The sequence below is a fragment of the Notolabrus celidotus genome, chromosome 9, assembly GCF_009762535.1.
Source record: "Notolabrus celidotus isolate fNotCel1 chromosome 9, fNotCel1.pri, whole genome shotgun sequence".
Taxonomy (NCBI): Eukaryota; Metazoa; Chordata; class Actinopteri; order Labriformes; family Labridae; genus Notolabrus; species Notolabrus celidotus.
This window is the reverse complement of record NC_048280.1, coordinates 3,695,543-3,718,892: the sequence shown is the minus strand read 5'-3', so window position 1 is coordinate 3,718,892 and position 23,350 is coordinate 3,695,543. Positions and strand designations below refer to the sequence as shown.

The window sequence follows — 23,350 nt, the reverse complement described above, 5'->3', positions numbered from 1 at the left end:
ATGTGCTTATTTTTCTGCTTCAAACTCTCAATTCATTTTATCTATACAGCGCCTTTCACACATTTAAGTATGCAGCCCAAATTGCTTCACAAAGAACAGAGAGACGGAAAATGACAGTAAAAGTTAAAAATAAAAATGGGGTGCCGTTGGATCTCAGCATGCGCCCCATATACAGAGGCCATAGCCCTCCCCACATATCCTCTCTCTTCAGCTGCCCTATCTGATAAAGGTGAAAATGCCCAAAAAACATATATTTAAAAAAAATGTAATGATAATAGTAAACCAGGATGATCAAATCAATAAAATTAATTCTAATTTTTTTTTTAAATTGAATAAAATCATTTAATTAAAATCATTTGAATAAAATCAATAAAATAAGATTAGATATATATCAGAAAATTGAATTTTAAAATAAAGTAAAATAAAACCATTACAATCAAATACAATCAAATTTATCAATAAGATAAAATCTAAAGAAAATTACAAAATTAAATAAAATCATTTAAATAAAATCATTTAAATAAAATCATTTAAATAAAATCATTTAAATAAAATCATTTAAATAAAATAAGATTAGATAAATATCAGAAAATGAATTTTAAAATGAAATAAAATAAAACCATGACAATCAAATCAATAAGATAAAATCTGAAAAATGAATTAAAATCAATAAAATAAAATAAGATTAGATAAATATCAGAAAAATAAATATAAAAATATAATATAATAGATAATAGAATATAAGATAGAATACAATAAAAAACAAGAATGATGCTGAAACAATGGTGATAATGGTAATAATACTCCAAGTTAAAAGCCAGATTAAAAAGGTAAGTCTTAAGTTTACTTCTAAAAACACCCAGATAGCTTGAGATTTTATTGTCCAGGAGCAGAGAATTCAGAGTTTACAGAAAGCGCTCTGTCCCGCACATATGGAACATGTAAAAGGGAAGCATTGGAGAACCTCTGTGATCGAGATATGTGATGTATGGAGGAGTAAGGCTGTTAAGAGCTTTATAAACAATTAAAATAACTTTAAAATCAATTCTAAAAGAGACAGGTAACCAGTCATCAACCTCAAGGTTAGGGTTAGGGTTAGCACTGACAGGTGCCACTGTTAGATAACCAATGATAGTGACGTCATATTGTTATGGATGATTGGTGTACACTCATCTCTAAAAGGTGCCTGAGAACATTATCTCCAAGTGTTGTCTTTGAATGCTTCATAACCATCAAATCAGGTATAAATGGTACAGGTATTGATGAATGTGGACTTAGTACTGTAGCTTGAGTCTTCACAAACAGAAACAAAAGTCCAAGTGATGATGTATGATGCATATCGCAGGTGCTTTGTGCCTCAGTGTTCTGTAGAGGGCGCTGTCGTACTGGCTAAAAACCTCCTCTGCAGCCTGATTCATAAATTAGAGCCATTCACAATTGTGGGTTTTAAGCTTCAACTGGGTCAGAGTTTATTAATGATTGTTTTACTTTTAATAGAGAAGTGGATTCTGTCAGATTGATACGTTTGTGTGTTATTCTGAGAGGAGTATTATAAATTTAAAGAGTATAATCCACTTTTATTGCTCTGCTAAACGTGAATGTAAACATATTTGCGTCACAGCCTTATTCTAAAATATAAATATGACTACAGAGATATCAGATTAAAAGATAAAGTCAGATTAAAACTTAATCTAAACACATTAATAAATGTTCTTTTACATACTGATGCTGATTTAAAAGCATCATTTTAAAAACAAAATGAATGTTTGTTATGATAATCCAGTAAACAGCTGTTCCCTTCATCAATCAGCTGTATTGATTCTGTGAGGGGTTTGTTTACCTGCTCCTCTTGACCACGTGCTTGCAATGCGGCCACGCATGCGCACCACAGTGTATAAGCTTTTGGCACGCGTCTGTGTCGGGGGCGCGCACATCTAAAAACAAGCTCCAGCTTCGGGAGCGCGCTGTCAAGAGTCTGACTCATGCTGATTGGCTGTTAAACTTAACCCCGCCCCTTTCGACAGCTGATTGGCCGGACGGGGATTCTTCCGCTCGCTGATTGGATGCTATTTGTGGAAGCGGCTGTGTAGCTAGGCTACTGTTGCGTTCACGTGTATCTCTAAATATCAGATTTAAGAGATGTCAGAGATGAAAGCTTCTTTTGTTTTTTTTTTGTTATGGAGAGAAAAAGAAGTTTGAAGGTTTACAGGAGAGTTTTTAAACTTTATAAGCTACTGTATCAGTAAATCCTCACACAATATAATTATCTTGCCATATGATATTATGTTATATTACATTTTTATTCTAACTACAACTCATGGTCATACTACATACCCATATTATTTTTATTTATTGTTTAATTTGTCATTACCAACCATAATCACACCATGTCAACCTGTCACTACTGATATTTTTAACACTGCCTGTAATTACTGCTATTTAATCTAAATTCCATTTGTAACATTGTATATATATAAATTGTATTCTAGCTTTATTTAGCTATTTCATTTTACTTATTTTATTTTTACTTATTAGAACTTCTTTCTTGATTGTACTTATCTCTGGGTTGCTGTAACAACTGAATTTCCCCCCCAGGGGAATATCTTAATATCTTATCTTATCTTATCTTATCTTATCTTATCTTATCTTATCTTATCTTAAGATAGTGTGAAAGTGTGGATGAGTTCAGCCCTGAGGGGAAATAATTTATTAAATCCACTTAAATCACGTCATCACATACAAAGTCTTTCATTTGTGATTCACCAAGGAGACTTAAACGCACAAAGAACACATCAGTAACCTGAAAATCAGATTAACTACAAGAATATGAACTTTTTATTTATTTAGGCCTATTGCATTTATTTTTTCTTTCTTTATTTAACCAGGTAAAATAATAATAATAATAACAATAATACTTTATTTCTATAGCACTTTTCAATACAAGTAACAAAGTGCTTTACAGGGGGCAATAAAAACAAGCAGTGCAAAGCAAAATGAAGCAATTAAAAATAAAATGAAATAAAAGCTTAAAAACCCTACAAACTCTGAAGATGGGAGTGACTTCCACATTATACAAGCCTCTTTTCAAGTAATAATCACCTTGCTGTGTGGTCTTGCTCTCCCTAACGTATTTAAATGATATTGCTTTTTTGTAATTGTTTTGTCTGTATACCCCTTGTTAATGTTGGTATGGATGTGAGATGTGTGTGAAGTGATCAATGTTATGGAGCGGGTGGGAACTTAAGGGTGTTTTTGTTGTTGTGTTTTATAACATCATCCACAGAACTCTGTTCCAATTACTGCATGTCACAAAACCTATTGTTTGTCTGTCTGTGCATTAAAAAAAACAATAAAGAAACTTTGGAATAAAAACTCTACAAACTTATAAAACAGACCCTTAAAATCAGAGCTAGAATTAAATAAAATCACACATTAAAAGCTTTCCTGTAAAAGTGTGTCTTGAGTAATGACATAAAACAAGGGACTGACTCTGCAAGTCTGATCTCCTCTGGCAGGCTGTTCCAAAAAGTAGGAGCTCTGACTGAAGAAGACCTGTCCCCTTTGGTTCTCAGTCGGGTCCTTGGATCGGCTAACAGAGCACTGCCAGAAGATCTCAGACTGCGACTAGGTTCGTAGGGGGATACAAGCTCAGATATATATAGAGGGTCAAGTCCATGTAGTGCTTTAAAAGTCAATAAAATAATCTTAAAATCAATCCTAAAATCAACAGGCAGCCAGTGTAGATGAGCTAAAATGGGGGGGTGATGTGGTCACACTTTTTAGTTCCTGTTATAAGACTCATGAGATTTCAAACCTCTTTTTCAAGAGTGACCTGGCCAAGACGGCAGCACAAAACAGGTTTCAACACACAACAAGCACACAAAACAACACAAATAAAATACAGTCACAGATTCACATGGTTACATTTTTACACAGTGCAATCACAGGATCCAATGGAGCTTGTTTCTCTGTCTTTTATGAGTGACTTGAATTCCCCCAAAGTTACAAGATGTGTCAGTTTCAAGTCCTTCTGCACATCATTCCAGGTAAACGGGGCTGAAAATGTAAAAACCTCTGTTTAAAAGAATGAATAATAATTAAAGGACTGATGAGTGTGTTGGATGAGGTGAGATTACGTGCATTTTAAAGTCACAAAAATCAATTTTCCGACATTTTTTTTATGCCCCGCCCCAAAGTCTGCCACGCCCACAATTTTCGTCTGAACGGAATGCCTTTACTTTGTTTTAATCGTCAATGGGTTTACTATAGAATGAGCCTAGTTTGGACTGAATCGGAGAAAAGCTCTAGGAGAAATTAGCAAAAGTATGCACCCTTGCTAGGACCCATTTTGGCCCCATTTTTCATGTTCAAAGCTAGGTGGCGCTCTTCCTGTTGAGTTTCAAATATGGGTGCAAGAGGCTTTTTTGTGTGTCCTGATGCCATGAATATGTGTAGTACTTTTCATGTATGTAGTTCAAAAAAACTCTATGCGTAGGGTGTTATTTTTACCTCTAGGGGGCGCTACTGAATTTTTTTTTGCGAGACCTATAATTATTTGCAATTTTCACCAGACCCGATGAGTGTGCAAAAATATCCGCGCTTTCATTCACGTTCAGGGGTGCAAAAATGCGTTCTAAGTGGCGGAAGAAAGAACAATCCTTCGGGTTACAATAGGGCAGGGGTGTCAAACATGCGGCCCGTGGGCCAAAACCGGCTCGCCAGAGGTTCCAATCCGGCCCGCAGAAGACTTTGCAAAGTGAAAAGATTACAGAGAAGACATTAACTGCAATTTTTCAACAAAAGTAACTACTATTTCAGATTTGTCCTCTGGGGGTCGCATACAATCATAGTGCTGACAGAGCAAACCAGAACCTGAACAGTGCTCTTTTTCCAGGACATTTGTTCTCAAAGTGAGAAAATAGATGACTTGCTGTTTGCATAATCGGGTTGAGATTCATGAAGACTTTTTAGAGCACTATAAGATGATCCACTAACTACTTACACTAGCACTACACCCCAGCATACAACACTGTCCAGGAAGCAAACTGTTCATGCTGGAGCTGAGGGGTCCAAAATAATCAACTTTACCTTCTTCATTATTATAATCTCTGCTCTTTTGCAGTAAACATTACACTCTGTGTATCAGGTGAATGGGTAACATGTGTTTGGTGTGTTTGCAGCAGGTTGCAGGGCTTAAACAGAAAAATATTAGGCCCACTGTGAGACTCATCATGGCAAAAAATACAACAGCTGTTTTTGTAAAAAGACAGTTCATTAAATGTGAACATTTTCAGAATGTACTTGTACTTTTTTGCACTAAAACAAAGGGGAAAATGTAGAGTTGTTGTTATTTATAGGTTATTATGTTATGATTTTGCTGGTCCGGCCCACTTCAGATCAACTTGGGCTGTATGTGGCCCCTGAACTGAAATGAGTTTGACGCCCCTGCAATAGGGCCTTCGCCACCAGCGGTGCTCGGGCCCTAATAAGATAACAACAATAAAAAGAGCCAGGATGTAACAGGTAAATTCAATAATAGAACTAACCACTAACTTAAGTGACATGTAATGTGCTTGTAAAGTGGACCTCCTAATAAAAACAATCAACACAAAGACAAAGCATTAATGGAGAACAGAATATCTAGATACAAATAAAAACAAAACAAAAGGGTTAAAAAGAAGGATATCATTTTAAAAACAGTGGTAAGAAAAGAAAAGGATGAAATACATATATGTGTGTGTGTGTGTGTGTGTGTGTGTCTGTGTGTGTTAGGAAAGTAGGGAGAGTATGTGTTTGTAAATATGGATTACACTCAGGATTGGAATCAGTATCATGTTGTATTGCTTAAAGGTACAGTGTGTAGAATTTAGCAGTGTTTAGCCAGACAGACAGAAATGGAATATGATTATATTCTAATACTCATAATAAGTATGTTTCAATGAGTGTATGATGAGCCTTTTATATTTACAGAAGGAGAGGGACCCCTTCCATGGAGGCCGCCATCTTTCTCTGCAACATTCTACAGCAGCACAGACTGAACAAACTAAACACCATGCACATTTATTTTGTATAAAGATGACTTTATAAAGGAAGGATCATACTTCTCAGGGGGTTGAGCAACACTGTTATATATTCCCATTTCTGCACACTGTACCTTTAAGTCATCTTATACAAAGTGTATGGTTTGTTTCCTGGAGGAGGTGAAGTGTGTGTTACTTGTGATATGATAAACCTACTTTCTTTCTTTGTTTTGTTTCATGTTTCATGTTTTTCATTTTAAAAAAGCTTGATGATAAGTGAAGCATTTCATCCAAAAATAATCAACTTCTGAGGAAGACAACCAGATAAGACTGACCGCTAAAAACAGGTAAGTTGTGTTGCTTTAATTTCTATTTTTTATACTTTTTGTTGTTGTTCTGAGCCCCTGAAGTCCCAAAATGTGGATTTTATTTACATGTTTAGATATTTTCTTAAAGGAACAAGTGAATATATTGTGTTCACATACTTTTGAGACTTCCTGTGCTCCAGAATTGTATGTTACTGTTTTATGTAGCCTATACTATGAAAAGGTTTTCCTCCAGACTGTCTTGATTGTTAGCATCTGTGTTTCCTTGTGATTAATGTTTTTATTATCAGACTGGAAACTAAGTTATCCAGCTTTGGAATTTGCTCATGTTGTTGTTCTTGTGCACTAAATAACAACAACAATAATAACAACAATAACAACAATAATAATAATACAAAAACTTTATTTATATAGCACCTTTAAAAACAAATGTTTACAAAGTGCAATGCAAAAGGTTAAAAAGAATACACTTAAATTAAACAGAATGAAGTGGTGGGTGGGATAATAGACCAGTAAATTGTTGTTGAGAGGTTTTTTTTTAAGGATAAATAAATAAATAAAAATAAATAAATAAAAATGGATAAGTAAATAAAAAGCATTTAAAGAAGAATAAAATAAGTTTTCAGAGTAAGAGGACGACATCACATCAGGAAAATTAGAAAAAGTGTTCAGGATAAATTAGGAACATTAAAATAATAAAGGAAAAAAAATTAAGATTATAAATTAAAACAATAAATAATCAAATACAATTTAAAACAATTAATTAGTTGGATAAAAAATATTATTATTCTATTCTAATTGGGTATTCATGGTATTTGTATACAAACCTTAAGTATGTGAATATGCACTCTATATTTTGTAATGTCCATATTTTTATTCATACTTTATTTTTTTGTATTTTTTACTTTATTATATGGAAAGAAAAATAAAATAAAAATTTGATCACAAAAAAAATAAAATTAAAATAAATAATAAAATAGAAGTAAAAGCGGTTAGAAAGATAATGTCACATAAAAGCAAGTCTGTAAAAATTGGTTTTTTTAAGGTCTCTGATTTCCGACAGCACGTAAAGGCAGCATCAGAAGATAATATTAAACACAGTTTTTTCTGCACTTTTAATTTGTATTATTCACCAAAACCAGCTCCCAGCTTTCCTCCTAATGAAAGCCAGAACATATGAAAAGAGATTCGAAGACAGTCTTCGATGAGGGATCCGGTGTTGTGGATGTGTTTGTGCATTATTCAGCGCGCGCTGCGCATCACAGAGCTAATTAGGATTTCAGTATAAATAAGGCCGCAGACGGGACAGCTCGGCCTGTCCTGCCGCTGATGTCGGAGAGCTGAAGGTATAGTTAGAGGTTAAAACGCTTCAAAAAGCTGCGAGCTGCTCCACCATGCACACACTCTGACCCGCCTCACGGATGGGACTCTCCTCAGACCGGACCTGTGCAGAGAAACCCCGCAGACTCCACGCTTTACCGCAGAGACTCTTTGGCTTATCAACATCCAGCGAGGATATTTGAGGTTTTTGGGGACTTTTTAATGGGATTCGGCCCGAGATAGACAGCCTGCTGCTACCTTTATGGGACGGTGAAGCTGTCTTTAATTTTTTTCTTCATTTTGAGCTGACATCCAGACTCCTGCAGCTCCAGCGGGGGAAACAGCGCGCCTCTCCTGGTTGTTTTGGTGTCCGATGGGGGGAAGGCGAAGTGGTTTTGGGGTAAGTGCAGAGCAGAGCCAGTGACCTGCTGGAGGACACGCATGCGTTTGTCAGTTAAACCACAATCAGACTGAAACAGTGTTTTCATATAGAGACTTTAAAGTGTGTTTACATGGAGATTGTGTACCTCATAGTGTGCTCAGTGGCGTGTTATTTGTGGTTATTTGTGGTTTTGGATACACGCAGGGATTTGTTGTTTCTCTTTATTTATACATGGCATAGGATTAGGCTGCTTGTGCATGCGCGTAAAGCCTCTTGGACTTTGTAATGCATGAAAACAACTGCAATATTTAATACATGCATGATATTCCTGCAGAAACTCAACTTGTGGTGTGTTTATGGCGCGGTTTGTGATCATTTAAGCCTCTAAAGTAGGATTTACACAAATGCAGGTCTACAACAACACTCTTGAATAAGTGATATGCTTACAACGTCTCCTTTCTGTAATGAAACACGTTTTGCAATTTGATCTCCGCGTTACATTCAAGATCCAAACACCCTGACGTGCAGCTCCATTCAGCTGAGCGTTTGCGCTATCTCCACTCTGATCGCCGTCATCATGTACGCGCATCTTTGGCTGCAGATCTCGGTCAGTGTTTTTTGGAGGAGGGGTGAGGATGGTGGTGGTGGTGGTGGGGGGGGGGGGGGCTTAAGATGCCACGTGAACAGGCGACAAAAACACTGAAAGGATAGATTTCATAACGCTCACGCGCGCACTTTACCTCTGTGAGGGAAGCTGCAGTGTCCAAATGTTGTGTTTGCATCCTCCATCCTACAGTGGGGCAACTCTTTTGACGATTTCATGGTGTTGCAGCATATAACTGTCTTCAAGCCACACTGTCGACTTTCTTCATGAGTCGCAGAAAGAGATGCGCGTGGATTGTTGTTCTTGTAGTCCTCGACCTGAGGCGCGTGCTCGGCGTTAGGACAGCAAGGGTAGGATGAGGGCAGGCTGCTGTTTTTGGGGATGGAAGCTACTACATCAGTGTTATTCTCAAGGGCTGCTCATACATTAGAATTTAATGTCATCATGTATAACACTGTTTCAGAGGGGGATGCGTTCAGAGTCAGGATGATGCAATGCTGACACATAAACAGTGCAGCAGCAGCAGGAGGAGGAGGAGGAAGAGAAGGAGGGGGGAGGTGATCATCATGCTCTTTTGTTTGTTTTCAATGTATGTTAAAGGAATAAGAACTTCAGCTCTGTCTCATCCCAAATCTCAAAGAAGGAACAAACAGGATTGTTCTGAGAATTAAAAGTTGTTTGTCTCTGTTGTTCTCCTTTTTCTGCCTCACTTTGACATGTCATGCTTCCAATCCCTCCTAACCCTCAATGTGATGATACACTTTAAGTGTTTCTGCCTGTAAAAACCTACCACTACTCTTTTTCTCTGGACTTATTTGAACCTCAAGCCTCTGAAACACTCCCCAGTCTGATTCATCTATAAGTTTAAAATCATTAAACTGTTCACCTGAGTTGAAAAGGAGCAGAAATCAAATCCATTTAAATCCAGAAAGCAGCAGGTCGAACCCAAACACGAGGAAGTGAAATTATTATCATCATAACAGAAAAAGCAGAGGAGTCAGATTCACATTCTCAGCTTGTATTTATTTACACATCCGGGTGTGTGCGCGCTCCCTCCTTCCCTTTGTGGCGCGTTCACGCCGCATGGGAAATAATCTCTCCAGCAATAACGAAACAATAACTTTCACAGATGCACTTTTCTGACGCGTGTTATTATTCTCTTGGTTGCTTCAATAAGTAATTCTCACCTTGATGACACTTGCATGCAGACACCTGAGATGTGGCGTTCACAGGCAGACTGGAAATGACAGAGATGGAGATATAAATGCTTTCAGGAGTTCAAGAATATTTTCACTTGGATCTTGAATTTCTTTAAAGGTGACATATCATGCAAAATTGACTTTTTAATGGTTCTCCACCTGAAATATGTTTCCCTGGCATGTCTACAAACCCCCTGAAAATGAAAAAAAATCCATCCTGCCCCTGTTCTGATTTCTCCACCTTTCTGTAAATGTGTCTGAAACGAGCCGTTTCAGTTTTCAGTGTTTTTCATACATCACAACAATATCCGGTCTGTCACAGGAGTCAGAGCTCGGAGCTTGTTCAGCCCATAGACTGTATAAACTACAACTCAACCCTCCTCTGTTTTTCATTCCCTGCACACATGTGTGCTAACAAGGAGCTTAGGAGGAGGCATGCTAGTTGTAGGCTGTCTTAATAAACACAAAGGCCGGTTTTACTCCCCACGTCTGCAGATTTGAAGATCTAGTGGATGATTTTTAATTTTCATGGATAAGTGCTAGCGCTAGTTAGCATAGCCACATAGCTACATGTTCGTAGCTGTGTACCAAGACACACGTCTACATACTGACAAATGAAACAACAAGAAACACTAAATCTGTGACCAATGGTTCAGAAAGGTCCTGCTGCAGGCGCCTCTCCATCAGATCAGGATTCTGGATCAGATTCAGAGGGTTGAAGTAACGCTGGGTCTGTGAGCAGAGTATATATTCAGCCAACATGTAAACATTAGATCAGCATGCTGGAGAGCCGAGGGGATATCCACTTCCTGAGGGGGCGTGGTCAGAGAGCTCATTCTCATTTAAAGGCACAGACACAGAAAACAGCCTGTTCTTAGCAGGGCTGAAAAAGAGGGGTTTTACAGGCAGACCAAAAGTGTTTTTATGAGCATAAACTTTAAAGACATGTTTTGGGGACCTCTTAGACCAATATATGTTGATAAAAAGGAGCAGAATATGTCACCTTTAATGAATAATTCTCACCTTGATGACACTTGCATGCAGACACCTTGGATGAGGCGTTCACAGGCAGACTGGAAATGACAGAGGGGGGGATATAAATGCTTTCAGGAGTTCAAGAATATTTTGACTTGGATCTTGAATTGCTTTAAGAAGGGTGTTTTATGTCAGAAGTCACTCACTTAAAACTTGAACTCAGAAGAGTCGCTGTTCTGGTGTCTGATGAAGACAAAAGAAGAACTAAAAAAACAAGAGCAATGGGGAAACTGTGAGTAAGAGAAAGAAACATAAAAGATGTAATAACAAAGGGACTTTCAATCTATAGAACAGTTTATTCCCCTCCCTTACTTCAACTCTAAACCTGGTTTCCATCTTTCCCACGGGAGCCTGAAGGCAGCACTCCAACCCGTTGGCCAGCCCGCCTGTCAATCCGCAGGTCCATCTCCCTCCACGTGGTGACGTTTCCGTACCAAAGTAACGAGGCCAGTCCATTACGCACACAAAAGACACAACAAAAGCCCGTGTTGGGAAAAATGAGAACCGTCAGCACCCCAAAGGACACAACAATAAGTTCCCACCTGGCAGCATCACCCATGGACCAGAGCCTGGGACGACGACAATCATAACTTCACTCCAAAAAACAAAACAATCTCTTTTCTCCAGCAAGCAGTCTTCCACCAGGCCTGCGTTCGCTCAGATCTGATCCAGGTGGTGAGTACAGCAGCAGCAGGGCAATGTTTACCTCTAAGGACAACAAGATCTGAAATGTTGTTAGGAAGGAAGCAAACATGGTTCTGGTGATGTGCTGGATTCACAGACTGCATCAGGCTCGGAGAAAAACCAAACATGAAAAAAAACAAAACACAGCGACACTGTTGCGCTGGAGCTGGAGCTGGAGCTGGCGTCGTGCTCTTTGTTGGGGATCAACACGTTTTGAAAATGTGATGGAGGAAAAAGAAAGCATTGATTGACACTGCGAGAGATTGTTATGCCAAGATTCACTCGTTCTGTGTGGAGGACATGTCATATAGAGGCATGTTGTGTTCTTGATTGGCTGCTTTTTTTGGCTTGGATTCTGTGGAGTCCTTTGTCTGGACACTTCTTCCTGTTAGTGGTTACCAGAGACGCACAGTGTGCTGCCTCTTTGTTTTCACTTCGCTCAGTCTGAATATCAGCTGTTCCTGCTGTGTTACATGTCCACTCCACTCGTGTCACTTTTATTTTAGTCATCTCCATTGTCACCTTGATATGTAGTGGTTTGGAAGCTGCTACCAGAGAAGGACTGAAACAAAGGAGGCATGAACTTTAGAGCCAGAGACGAACTCATGAGCACGAAATTACTCGACTCAGTGTTTTGTGTTTTTTTTTTAGTTGATAAACTTGAAAAAGATAAAAATACAAAAAAATAACAAAACAAAAAAGTGACCCAAAATAAAAACATGTGCTGTCAGAGACAAAGTTATCTAAGGAGGGCTCCAAAACAAACAAAAACAGCTCAGACTAATGTTTACATGTCCTTATTTGGCATTTATAAGGAGATGATCAATGTGTGTGCGTCATATGTTGCTGTCAGTGTGCGCGTGCGTGTGTGTTGGAGAAGTGGGGGATGCAAATTACAGCATGCATTATCAGTGTGTGTGTGTGTGTGTGTGAGAGTGAATGACAGCCTCATCTGTAAAGGGATGCACTCCTCAAAGCTGATTTAATCACTCATGTTAATGATGCTGGAGTGTGACACACTTACAGTATAAAGCTACTGTTTGTGTGTGTCTATGTGTGTGTGTGTGTGTGTGTGTGTGTGTGTGTGTGTGTGTGTGTGTGTGTGTGTGTGTTTACTCTTCCACCGTGCATGTGCAGCTGAGGTTAAACTGGGCTAATTCAGAGAGGGGATTTTGTCCTTTTTATGCAGGGATTAAACCTGGAGCACCTGTGCAGATTATACAGTATGTATGTAAATATGGCTCGTCTGGGGCCACTGGGTTGAGCTGTGTTGTCACCTCTGCACCTTCCAAACCCTGTTGAAGAGAGTGTGTGTGTGTGTGTGTGTGTGTGTGTGTGTGTGTTCATGTGTGTGTTTGTGTTTGCAGAGCAGCCATGCGTCACGTCACGGCCGCTTCCTGTTGAGTCGCGGAAGCTCCTTTGTTTTCTCGTCTGGCTGCTGGCTGCTGTCTCGGCGCTGCTCTTCCTGTTGCATTACATGAGCCGACTGGAAACTTCTGGAGCTGCTGAAGCTCATGCTCTTTGTTTTGTCACTCTCAGGGACTGCAGCAGGATTATTGTTGTCCTGTGACAAGGTTCGTGATCTTTTGTTGTGGTGTGTTGGACGTTGAGCCTGTGGGGCATTGCTAGAGTGTCATTTTTTTCAGGAGCTACAGGTTGGCCCCCCCCCCCCCCCCCTCCTCCTCCTTCCTCCTTCTCCTTCCCCATTTCAACACCTCGATCACCAGCCAAACGACACAAAAGTAAAACCCTGACAGCCTTTGAGAATGTCTGATCTGTGGCACTGGATGTACAGACTCTTTCAAAAGCGGCTTTAAAATAACTATATGAATATATTTCAGCCTGAGTCGTCTTTAGAAATGAAGAAACATCCCACTCTCTGCACACAGCTTGTTTTAGATAAACAAAGTGCTGTACAGGATCAATTGCACCACCTATAGGCTGCTTAATCTCCACCAACAACAAAACACACATGATGTCATAGCCCCGCCCCCCCAACTGCTTGATTGACAGGTGTTCCATAGCAACAGGACAACCATTCCCTGCTCTCAGTGGCGCAAAAGGTCAAAACATGCTTCACTTCAAAACAAAGCAGAAGGTAAACAAACTGGCTCTTATAAAGAGATAAGTGAAATATTTACACACTAGTGTAGAGATACTGTGAGGTGTAGCTGTTAGCTTAACCAACTGACAGAGCTAGCATTAGCTTGCTAGTATGCTAATGCCTAAGGGATGATATGAATGCTTTTTAAACATCAAAGTAAAATCCTATCTTAATTGGAGAAACAAAACATACCAAAATGAAGTAGGAATAAAGCTGATTCAATTAGTTCTTCACGACACAGATTAGCTCTGACGGGATATTTAGCCTGCTAAGCTAACTGCTAGGTGTAACTGCTATGAAGCTAACACAAGCTCCGCCCTACAGCAGACCGTCCAAGATCCTTTGGAGTGTCTCTCTACAGGAGCTGTCAATCAAAATAAACCCGTAAGTAAAACCCCGTTTTTTAACCTCTAATAACTAACGAAAAAGAAAGTTTTCAGAAAAAAAAGGCCTTGAACACAAAACAGAGAAATACTAACTACATATCACCACAGCATACAGATGTGAGAAACATTCGTATGACGTGTATTTATTTTTTAAAGTTTGACCGCAGCCCCATTCAAATGAATGGAGGAGATGGAGTTTTTCACCTATACTGCAGCCAGCCACTAGGGGGAGCAGTTTTTGTGGCGGCCTCACTGCAAGCCAAGTGTGATGACGTCCATTTTATATACAGTCTATGGTTTAAAGAGCCCATTGAAAAGGGTTGACAAAACTGACCTGAAACATTAATATTCATAAGTTTAACGTGTAATTATAATTTTTAAATCATGATTAGCTTTGAACTCGTACTCATGCTAATTTTGTTCAGCATAGCTATTAGCTTAAAGGTCCTGTGAGGAGTTTTGAACTGGCTGAGAAACAGACTGAAAATGATACTGATGCCTCTTTATGACCTTCAATAGCAAACAAGACCATCAGCAGCAACACTGACACCTTCTCTGTTGTCATTTTTAATGCCTGAAACCTTCCTGAGGGGGTAGGTGTCAGACCAGATGATGGACATCTCGCTTCAGAAACAGCCTTTATTTGACTGTTTTCATGGAAAAGAATCACATTGTCTGATAAAGTTGACGGTTAAAAGACAACAGGATGAGGTTTTTGTTGAAAACACTACTTTTGCATGTTTAGGACAAGAGATAAGAGGTATTACTTTGTCCACAAGGGGGCGCCAGAATCAATACAAAACAAAAGTTCCTCACATCAGCTTTAAGTTAGTAGGGGAGGTATCGTTTCATGTTCCCATCACATTCAGAATTGTGTGTGCGTCTTTAACTCTGAAACAAACATTTGTCAATGCTAGGTTTTGAAGCTAACAATGACATCATGTTTCTTTTGCTCATTGGCGGTTCTACAGTTGTTTTCATGTGACTAGTTCAGCCTTATGAGTCTTTACAAGGTTTGCTCTGATTTAGTAAATATAAGAATATAAGATAAATGAAGATGGTGCATCCCAATCCTGCATGCAAGAGCTTATTAAGGTGAAAGCGAAGAAAAGTAGCAGACAGATCGTATTAAATGAATCTAAAGGGGTTATTATGCTAATGTATGAGCTATTTTACCTATGTACTTTTTGTTTTGTTCCTCCTCGCACAATCACCACAAGGGGAACTTTAAAGGTGACATATCATGCAAAATCGACTTTTTAATGGTTCTCTACCTGAAATATGTTTCCCTGGCATGTCTACAAACCCCCCGAGAATGAAAAGAATCCATTCTGCCCCTGTTCTGATTTCTCCACCTTTCTGTAAATGTGTCTGAAACGAGCCGTTTCAGACTTCAGTGTTTTTCATACGTCACAACAATATCCGGTCTGTCACGGAGTCAGAGCTCGGAGCTTGTTCAGCACATAGACTGTATAAAATACAACTCAACCCCTCCTCTGTTTTTCATTCCCTGCACAAATGTGTGCTAACAAGGAGCTTAGGAGGGAGGCATGCTAGTTGTAGGCTGTCTTAATAAACACAAAGGTCAGTTTTACTCCCCACGTCTGCAGATTTGAAGATCTAGTGGATGATTTTTATTTATCATGGATAAGTGCTAGCGCTAGTTAGCATAGCCACATAGCTACATGTTCATAGCTGTGTACCAAGACACACGTCGACATACTGATAAATAAAACAACAAGAAACACTAAATCTGTGACCAATGGTTCAGAAAGGTCCTGCTGCAGGCGCCTCTCCGTCAGGATCAGATTCTGGATCAGATTCAGAGGGTTGAAGTAACGCGGGTCTGTGAGCAGCCGTGTATATTCAGCCAACATGTAAACATTAGATCAACGTGCTGGAGAGCCGAGGCCACATCCACTTCCTGAGGGGGCGTGGTCAGAGAGAAAACAGACTGTTCTGAGGAGGGCTGAAGAAGAGGGTTTTTCAGGCAGACCAAATCTGATTTCAAAGTGTTTTTTTGAGCATAAACTTTAAAGACATGTTTTGGGGACCTCTTAGACCAATATATATTGATGAAAAAAGCGTGATATGTCACCTTTAAGTAAACGGGCAGGTAAATGCTACAAAAGTAGCACAGGTGAGGCAGTGATCTTGGGAATGGGACGCACACAGTTTTTACTGCTTGTCTTAGGCTGCACTGTTTTCCTCATTACATATTATACCATCAAAGTAATTTGTCTGTACCTGTTTTTTATTTGAATCAATAAATGATAAGTTGTAACGCAACAAACCTCAGATTGGACATTGGACTCTTTTAGAAGCGTGTCAAAAACACCTCACTCCCGCACCCAGACAGTGACTAAAATCATCAACAACAACAAATAAAGTTTGCGTATGTTAGCCAAAGACAAAGTTAGCTCCTAGCTGGTTAAAAAAAGCTAAGAAGATAGCAGCTAAACAGCCAGACTGTATTCTAGGCGGTTGGTGGAGACCAAAACGTAGCTAAAGTGAAGCACAAATAAGGGGCTCAAATTCAGTCAGTAGCTGGAAATATATAAAAATTATAAAATTTCCTATTTTTCCTTTTTTTTGTGTAATAATGTTTCATTAAAGGCTTTAAAAAATGTGTTTTTCATACATTGATTTTAATATTTTCTGCCTCATGTGAAGCACTTCACATTGCGTCATCAATTGTCCCCACACAGTTATATCTTTATAGGGATACAGGATGTCAGGTTTGGAGTGTGTAGCTTTTATTGTTGCCTCTGAGAAGGCAGAGAAATCAGCTAATGCAACTTATTCATTCAATCAATCAAACTTTATTCACACAGCAGTTTTCGCACAGAGCGGTGCAGGTCGAAGGGGTTTACAGATGACTGATGAGCCTATAATAAGGCAGTATAAAAGTGAGTGTAACTTGAGTAAATGCACAAGGGGAATACAAACAGACATATTTTCAGTAGGCTACAGGATAGCTCTACAAACAATAATCAACACACATGACACAACACAACAGCAACAAACCACAGAAGAAGAAGAAGAAGAAGAAGAAGAAACCGTAAAAGGCAAACAAACCTCGGTAACCTCAAACCCAAGAGTCCACTTAAAGCGACCAAACGGCCGTCATCTCTAAACTCGGAGCCACAGGAACAACACCAGGGTGAAATATTTCCCCTGACAGCCGTCCTTTTAGTTCCCACTCGCTGCAAACCACAAACACAAACACACAAACAGAACGATTAATAATGATAATTCAGGATGAGATGAGTAAAGGGTCTGGAGGAGGCAGAGATGTGATCTGTTTTTATAAAAATGTTAATGTCATATTAAGTCAGCTTGTGGTCGACACTGCAGCTCAGTAGAACAGGTATGCACCTGTGAATCTCTGTGGTTGTCACACCTGCAGGGACGTTTTTGTCAATCATACTCTCTTTTTAAAAGGTTGCATATTCATTGTGTCTTGCCTGCATTGTGTCATCGGCTATTCTAGTCTGTCCTGTATATGAACTGAGCTGGTATGCATTTGTCGCTGAAGAGCTGAATCTCCTGCAGGCCTGCCACACTCACCTCAGCCTGTAAAGAGATGTTTTTCTGCCTTTTAAACCTTTGTAATCTCTGATTTGTCTCTTCTGCAGCAAGAAACCCGAGCAGTCTGGTGATCGGGCAGATTGTTAACAAACCCTGAGGTGAACATTTTCTTTTTAAACAGCAGAATTGTTACTTTCACTGACTGTGTTTTTGGGTTGCACCAGCTCAAATGTCGCCTTGTTTGAACATAACGTCTCATTTAGAACAGAGGTTACACTTCTCTAACATTTTATAGGTTGCACCAGCATCATTTAAAAATGTAGGATGACTTTGATCTGTACAGGCATGTCTGTTTTCTACAAGTGGAGATGACTACATCTGTACAATAAAAGAGTAACAAAGACCCAACATCAAGACAGGAGAAGATCCAGTCCCATCTTACAAACAGGACTCAGTCTGATCTCATCTTAATCCACCATGAGCAGAGCACTTTGCAGCATTTAGCAAGTTACAGTGGCAAGGACAAACTTCCTTTAACAGGCAGAAACCTCCAGCAGGACCAGACTCATGTTAGACACACATCTGCTGAGACCGAGATGGAGAGAGGGATAGAGGGAGATGAAGAGAGAGAGAGAGATGATAGTGGTGAGACGGATAGTAGTAGTTGTAGCAACTAGAGTCTAGCACGTCCACAGCAGCAGAGATCCAGAGGAACCTGAGACAAGGGAGCTCAGGGACTCCAGAAAGGTCTATGGGTTAGTAACTTTAATGGGGACAGGAAGAGTGAGGAGAGGAGAGGGAAAGACAGGATCCCAGTGTGTCAGTCTGATCTCATCTTAATCCACCCATGAGCAGAGCACTTTGCAGCATTTAGCAAGTTACAGTGGCAAGGACAAACTTCCTTTAACAGGCAGAAACCTCCAGCAGGACCAGACTCATGTTAGGACACACATCTGCTGAGACCGAGTTGAGGAGAGGGATAGAGGGAGATGAAGAGAGAGAGTTAAGATCAACCCTATGTTTGCATGGTTTATAGTGTGGACTCTGCACCCTAACTTTAGGCACAACTTCTACAAAGCCCCTGTTAAAAATATACACACTGATATCCTCCATCACTCACAGACCTGCTGTACTTTCTGTTGTTGCATCCTGCAACGAGAGGTTTTAGAAGCTCACACTTTCAGTTTCAATGTGGTTTTTTTCTTAGACGCTGTAGCTCAGCTGTTTGTTTGTTTACGACCTGTCACGTTGTCGTGTTTCTCTCTCTGTCTGACTTTGTTTTATGAACTTTGTTTATTAGAACTTTTCTGACAGTTGTGTTGAATACTTGTAATTAACAGTGTCATTTAACAATAAGACAATACAATCCTTTAATAATAACAAGAAAATAAGATAGATTGATAAGTACATTTAAGAAAATAATAAATTAAAAAATTAAAAATACATGAAAAATATATAGTAATAAAAATAGATTAATAAATAGATGAAAAACTGATAGATAAATAAAGAAATGAAAACAAAAATCTATATAAAATAATAAAACTAGATGAACTAAATAAAGGAAAAATAAATAAATAAATGAAAAAATATGTATGTAATGAAAAAAAATAGATTAATAAATATATGAAAAAATAAATTAATACAAAAAAAACAGGTTAATAAATAAATGAGGAAATTAATAAAATAAATAATAAAAAAATCTATATATAAATAATGAAAGAGATTAATAAATAGATGAAAATTTTAATAAATAAATGAAGGAAAAAAATAGATTAATGAATAAATGAGAAAATGAATAAAATAAATAAATGAAAATATATATATAAATAATAAAACTAGATGAATAAATATATTTAAAAAAATAAATAAATATGTTATAAATCATAAATAGATTAAAAATAGATGAAAATTTAATAAATAAATGAAGGAACAAAATAGATTAATGAATAAATGAGAAAATGAATCAAATAAATAAATGAAAAAAAATATATATAAAATAATAAAACTAGATGAATAAAAATATTAAAAAATAAATAAATAAATGAAAAAAATTTGTATATAAATAATAAAAATAGATTAATAAATAGATGAGAAAATAAATTAAATGAATAAATGAAACATATAAAATAATAAATAAAATAAAAAAACAAACAGACAAAAACTTCATAATATCTGACTTTGTTGAGAGAACCAAAAAAACTGCAAAAATCTGATTGATAATTGAAACAGAAATAATACAAAAGGCTGGTTATAATGAGCCTTTATGTTACAGCTGGTTTATGACGATCAATATTTTACTCTAACAAAAGAAATGTGAAATATATGAAACTTCTTTCAAAAACTGAAGAGGTGCTTCTAATATTTTCTCTTCTTTTTATAACTGAGAATAGGTCGAATTTAGATTGGTAACACTATTTAAAATGATAAATCTCTGTTTGTTTAATGGCAATTAACATAATAGAAGAATACATAAAAAGGGGCATTTGTATTCTTCATTTTTACAAATGCTACTTTATTTAAAGCAGATTTATTGGACATGAACTGAGGCTTTAAAGCACTTAATGCAAACTTTTATTTGCAAGTCTGCAAGAAAATTCAGGAAAATGAAAGAAACGCAGATCGTCCTTTGAGGTTTTGTGACTGATTTTGACTTGAAAATGATAAAACGTGAGGTTTTCTTTAATCTCCTGTATCTATCCCTCACCTGGAACCAAACAAACACAGATCAGCTCCTGTCCTAACTCAAATAATAAAGCAGTGGAGTATGTTTATGTGGTTTTGAATTTATAAGCAATGATTTGTTTGGCATGTGAAGAGTCTAAGTTGCATCAGCACTCATCCATGTTGGGAGTCAACAACATGCCATTGTAATCCCATAATGGATCACTGTAATCAAATGATTGCTCAAAGCTAACGAGACGCGTTTATGTTGGAAATGCAATCAAGATCATAAGCTCTAAAAATAGGACGTATGGAACGCGTCCCTTCCCTCACCACATCTCCTCCCTCTCCTTTTCCCCCCCTGCAGGTTTGATTTTCTCCCGTGGTGTCTGTGTGGAGCGTGCCACACACCCACTCCACAACAACGACGGCTTTTGCTTGCATCTTCCAGTGTTTCTTCTGTCAGCAAGTCCAGCAGAGCTGCAACTCTTCCAGTGCCAGCCCTGACACCAGCGAAGAGCCCTGCCCCACTGACATGGTGAAGATGACCAAGTCGAAGACCTTCCAGGCTTACCTGCCCTCCTGTCACCGCACATACAGCTGCATCCACTGCCGGGCGCACCTGGCCAACCACGACGAGCTCATCTCAAAGGTACGACAGCTGCATACGAGTTCACAGCTCTTCCAGTCTTTCCTGTCCTTCGTTTAGGACGCCCTGCAGCGATACATGTGTCGTTCACGTGTCTGTCTTTATTTATATACATGAAAAAGGCTTCAGGGCACTTTTGGAGTTGTGTCATAAATCTCCCAGCGGCCATATTTGTTGACATCAGGAAGGTCAAAGAGGAAGATGGTATACAAATGTTTAAGATGCTTGAACGCAAGTATGAAGCCCCTTTCTACTGTCATCAAATCACAATGTGGACTTGCTCAGAGTGTCCTGACATTGCAGATCTCTGAGTAGTTATTATAAGAGTCACACTTTAAAGTCACACTCACACAAACAAACTAAACACACTTTAAAATATTTTGGCCACACACTTTCGTTGCCCTTTAGCACCTTAGCCACAACTTTTCCTGGATGAGTATGAAGAAGTTTGATTTGAAGGAGATGTGTCTAATTAATTCAATATAAGACTCTATAAAACTCATTCCAGCTTTGTTTCTGCCAGCTACACCCTTCATATTACACATACACGTTTGATTCAGCGTTCAGAGAACACATATTGATTGATGTATCTTCAAGATAAATGGTTTCAGAGCACCATCACCAAGAAAGACACAGAAACACAAGGCGTTAGTGTGTGAGTTTGTCAGCTATTCAATGACAAGTTTTATGGGATTTTGAAGTTTTATCCCGTTTCTCATTATTCAAATCAATCCGTGATGCGTTCAGAAACACCTCTGGATGTGAAAGTGATTATCTTGGCCTCATTAATCATGTTTTGGGCGAGCCATGAGGATGAGATTTTGACGATGTCTTGGTAATATTTGGAAATGAATAAATCCAGAGTCTCATTCAGCGGGGACTCTGATGGAGTGTTGTCCTCTGGTATTAGTCTGGGGAAATTGCTCTATTTATTGACAGCAGTGTGATTTTATTAGATGCTCACCTTCTTATTGCATCTGTAAAACTCGTCTGCTTTTGCATCTGAAGTTTATTCCTGCGTATAAAGTCTCTAAAGGTTCATGTGACATCCTCTGCTGCAGCTTCTGCTGAGCTCAGAGGAGCTGGTCGGTCTTTAATAGTGAAACAGTTTTTGCTATTTTTGTTTCCTGTCTCTGTTTCTGAGCACATGTGAAAAAGTGAACGCCCTGCTGCTGACTAAGATTTCAGAGGATCTATGTTCAAAATGTCAAGTGAGAAATCACAACAGTCGTGTTTCAGATCATATAAAACTGCTCACGTGTTTCCCTGTGTTTGTGTGTGTGTGTGTGTGTGTGTGTGTGTGTGTGTGTGTGTGTGTGTGTGTGTGTGTGTTTAGATTGTAAAAGGCCCTCTAACTGCATGACTTAGAGGCCAAAGGTGTCTACAGGCCAAATATTCATGATCTTCTGTGTTTATCAATCTTTTTAAGTTTGTTATTCACTACCTGATTTTTTTGGTTTAGCAACGTCCAAAAATATGTTAAAATGCAGGATTTTTTTTTTCTTCAAAAGCATTAAAGGTGACATATTATGCTCTTTTTTTTATCAACATATATTGGTCTAAGAGGTCCCCAAAACATGTCTTTAAAGTTTATGCTCAAAAAACCACTTTGAAATCAGATTTTGGTCTGCCTGAAAAACCCTCTTTTTCAGCCCTGCTCAGAACAGGCTGTTTTCTGTGTCTGTGCCTTTTAAATGTGAATGAGCTCTCTGACCACGCCCCCTCAGGAAGTGGATGTGGCCTCGGCTCTCCAGCACGTTGATCTAATGTTTACATGTTGGCTGAATATACACGGCTGCTCACAGACCTGCGTTACTTCAACCCTCTGAATCTGATCCAGAATCTGATCCTGACGGAGAGGCGCCTGCAGCAGGACCTTTCTGAAGGATTTGTCACAGATTTAGTGTTTCTTGTTGTTTTATTTGTCAGTATGTCGACGTGTGTCTTGGTACACAGCGACGAATATGTAGCTATGTAGCTATGCTAACTTGCGCTAGCACTTATCCATGATAAATAAAAATCATCCACTAGATCTTCAAATCTGCAGACGTGGGGAGTAAAACCGACCTTTGTGTTTATTAAGACAGCCTACAACTAGCATGCCTCCCTCCTAAGCTCCTTGTTAGCACACGTGTGTGCAAGGAATTAAAAACGGAGGAGGGGTTGAGTTGTATTTTATACAGTCTATGGGCTGAACAAGCTCCAAGCTCTGACTTCCTGTTACAGACCGGATGGCGTTGTAACGTAATAAAAACACTGAAGTCTGAAACGGCTCGTTTCACACACATTTACAGAAAGGTGGAGAAATCAGAACAGGGGCAGAATGGATTCTTTTCATTCTCGGGGGGTTTGTAGACAGTGACACATATTTCAGGTAGAGAACCATTAAAAAGTCGATTTTGCATGATATGTCACCTTTAATTTATCTATTAAACCAAAAAATATAATA

The 23,350-nt window shown here is 38.5% G+C and overlaps 2 long non-coding RNA genes across 5 annotated transcripts; one reads left to right on the top strand and one right to left on the bottom strand.

Annotated features, from left to right (window-relative positions):
* Positions 1-9,671: 9,671 nt before the first annotated feature.
* LOC117819119 lies at positions 9,672-12,019 on the bottom strand. Of its 3 annotated transcripts, none has more exons than XR_004632461.1 (4): positions 11,199-12,019; positions 11,033-11,090; positions 10,875-10,924; positions 9,672-9,889 (listed from the first exon to the last, which is right to left on the bottom strand). It is a non-coding gene; the product is annotated as an uncharacterized LOC117819119 (long non-coding RNA). The 3 variants fall into 3 exon arrangements; XR_004632462.1 differs by having other exon boundaries at positions 11,429-12,019; XR_004632463.1 differs by having other exon boundaries at positions 11,033-11,069; positions 11,429-11,474.
* LOC117819118 lies at positions 11,250-20,898 on the top strand. Of its 2 annotated transcripts, none has more exons than XR_004632459.1 (3): positions 11,250-11,561; positions 17,699-17,749; positions 20,620-20,898. It is a non-coding gene; the product is annotated as an uncharacterized LOC117819118 (long non-coding RNA). The 2 variants fall into 2 exon arrangements; XR_004632460.1 differs by lacking the exon at positions 11,250-11,561 and adding an exon at positions 13,707-14,058.
* The last annotated feature ends 2,452 nt before the right edge of the window (positions 20,899-23,350 follow it).